Source organism: Ischnura elegans, chromosome 9 (genome assembly GCF_921293095.1).
Source record: "Ischnura elegans chromosome 9, ioIscEleg1.1, whole genome shotgun sequence".
NCBI lineage: Eukaryota > Metazoa > Arthropoda > Insecta > Odonata > Coenagrionidae > Ischnura > Ischnura elegans.
Genome location: NC_060254.1, coordinates 6,274,305 through 6,277,612, shown reverse-complemented (window position 1 = coordinate 6,277,612; position 3,308 = coordinate 6,274,305). Strand labels below are relative to the sequence as shown.

At 35.7% G+C, this 3,308-nt stretch overlaps 1 long non-coding RNA gene across 1 annotated transcript; it reads left to right on the top strand.

Annotated features, from left to right (window-relative positions):
* The first annotated feature begins 2,199 nt into the window (after positions 1-2,199).
* LOC124164858 lies at positions 2,200-3,042 on the top strand. Its single transcript, XR_006866103.1, has 3 exons — positions 2,200-2,471; positions 2,597-2,788; positions 2,893-3,042. It is a non-coding gene; the product is annotated as an uncharacterized LOC124164858 (long non-coding RNA).
* Positions 3,043-3,308: the final 266 nt, after the last annotated feature.

Below are 3,308 nucleotides of genomic sequence, written 5' to 3'. Positions count from 1 at the left end.
ATTATAGAATTTAAAAAATGAAAGTGACGAGATTCGAACCCGCGACCATCAGCATAGTCGGTGAGATACCAAAATCGGAAAATATACTCACACTTATTCATTTTTGGGTTCCATGCATTTGATAGGTGATATTAGATGAAATAAAATGACTGATATTAAGAACATCGAGGAAAATAATGTTCGAATTGCAATAAAATCGCTTTCATGTATCACAAAAAACGAATGTTAAAAGAATCATCGTCCGATGTCACCCCATCGGACTCATTGTCGCTCTGCGAGTCACTTAAAATTAGCAAATTTTCACCTCACCTGGTCTGCTGACCTCGTTTTTTTTTAGAACTTCTTCTTCTTCTTCTAGAAAGAGTCTTCGAAAGATGTCTTCATAATTTAACATTCTTGAGCATATTCTTGTACGCTGCTCGAGGAATTTCCTCATGTCTATGTTCCTGGCCTCCAATGTTCCGTTAAAACTTCAATTGTAAGAAAGCATTCTTTGGCAATTGCTGTTCCTTGTATCAGCACTTTATGTACCATGAGTAGCATATAATACCAACCATAATCGATGTACAGCTCAGCTATTTCCATGAAATATTGGCTTAAGGCTTCATTATTTATCTCATAGCCGCAGGATAGGGATTTCAATATCACTGAAAGCCGATGAATACGTATTTAATCGATACCTGCCATGAAAATTGCAAATAACATTAATATGTAATTACATTTTATGCATATAAAGCACCTGTTCGTAGATTTTTCAAAATTATGGAAACGGGTCCAATATTTCTTACTTATTGATTATAATTTTATATTTACACTTAATTTCATCTTGTCTGAAATGAAATGATGAATTAAAACTCCTCTTTAAAAAATATGATGATTGAGATTAATGAATGATTATTTTTACGCACTGCATATATTCGCTGTGCATGCACGGTAATCATTTGCACTCACTAGATGTGAGAGGGAGATATTGATATACTTCTGGAGGGAATTTCAACTCCTTCTGAAACCAGCTTTTGAACGTCTCTTTGAAATGCTCGCCTGTCCTCAGGGTATGATTCCACTTTCTCAGGTATTTCGGGGAAAAAAATTCTTCGCATAAAACGCGTTAGAATATTTTTGGCATGCTTGATTTCATTCAGTCGAAATCTTGTTTGCAAATATTCCACGATATATTCCTTCTTCTTCGCTTATGAATATTCTTTTCTCTCTGTATTTTTATTGTACACCGAAAGGTACGAAAACATTTGCGGCATCCATAAATCAAATTTAACAGGTGTACTTACGGCTGAAACGATGAGTGTGATTTTTAAAAGTTGTCTATTTTTAACCAATAATAAACCAGAAATTATCAGTTGACATTGAATAAAAGACATACAAGCTTATATAGACTTGCCTCTGAGTTTCCGGCGTATCCTGAAATTTGAATGCCAAACATTGGCAAACCAAGTGCTTTCATTATCTGGACAGGAGTTTCTCGAGTTAGCCGTTTCAACACAGTTCGGAGCACAGCACTTGTTCACTAAGAAAATCATCAAATAAAACTGAGTGGGAAATATTCACCACATCTATGCAATGGCCATGGCGAGGGAGGCCGTCATCCTCATTACGTTATTATTAAAAATGCACTTACAAGATGCACGCACCCTTGGTGGATTTAGGTGAATTTTACCCTCCGCATTCCATCATATCTACGTCTACGGTATGTTGAAATGATCCTGAGAACAATTCTTGGCGGTACTGGGGCGGCAACGGGATTATGGAGTAACATAACATTTGGTCCTGAACCCCAAACACGCTTCCCTAACTCCTCCGCGGGAGTGCACGGAGAGTACGTCTCAGCTCCGCTGACGCTTCCTCTGTCTCCTATATTGGTCGTTTTGCATTGTTGCTATGAAGTTATGCTTAAAATAAATAAACAGTGATTCGGGCCGGAACGACAAAAGAGAGCATATTGCGTTGAATTCAGTGTGATATTTAGCTCTTTTATTTTAATGGAGCTATTACAACCCCCCAAAGAAAGCTCAAGTATGTATTAGAAGAATGAATTCTTAACAGTTCAATTATATTGTTAATATATCTTAATCCAATATATTATTATATCTTAATCTATATATAATATATCTATATATATAATAATCTATATAATCTATATATATATCCAATTATATCTTAATTCAATATATATTGTTGCATTCATATCTTTCCTTGTAGAGTATATCTTTCGGTCTGATCTTTCCTTTGCCGAGATTCGCCGAATTCATTAACCGCATGATGGGAGGTAAACCTTGGTAGTGGTATACTGCACTGAATCTGCATACAAAAGTATCCAAACTGCAGAAAAAGACAGGACTTGGGCTATTTCCCTCTTAGTTGGTGTCTTTGGGGAGGAAGATGGAAAAAAGATGAGGGTTTACCCAAGGAAAAAAGGATTGATCCATTCACCTTGACCTTCTTGACAATTGCCAAAGGTATTTAAATATCCGTGAAATTAACGTCAGCTTCAACATATGATATTGTGATCACTTAGTTCTTACTATTCTCCTATCATTTTAAACTGCCAATGTAATACATATGATGACATTTAAATTACTAGCTGTGTACAGAGAGAGAGACTGATTAAGATGGGCAAACATGAAGAGAACGATGTAGCTCTGGAGCAGAAGGTGAAGATGTTGCCCAGTTATTTGTCCGATCGCTCACTTGACTTCAGCGGTCCAAGAGGTATGGCAATGACCTCAGCCATTATACAGTAGGACCAAGGACATGGCAATGGGTCTAAGCAGAGGTAAATTGATACTTCTTTCCTTTTTCTGTCTTTTTTATAATGGGACTCCAGCCCAGTATCTTATTTCAATCTTCTAAATAGCTTGTTCTTTTTTAAATTAACAGTGGAGATCCCAACATAGGCCAGGAGCTCCATATAGTTATTGATGAGGGAATAGATGCATTTGAGAATATAACAGAAATTCCTGAAAATGCAGGTTGGATGGAACCGTATGAACAGTTTGTTTCGACGTGAATTTAAATGTTGTAAATATAGTCTGGTGTATATAAAATACATGTAATGTAATGTAATAATGTGTGCATAATGTAATGTTGCAATAAATATATTTATTCGGTTTTGATGAGCTTAATGGATATCTTTGAAATGGAAAGAATTTAATGCTCCTATTGCATTGGCAAATGCATTTAATTTAAGGCCAAACGTAAAAAACCTACGCTCCAAATTTCTTACAATTTTTCATACTTTACTTCAATATGAAGAGATAAACTCATGTAATCGAGTCAGTATTTAGCATTGAATC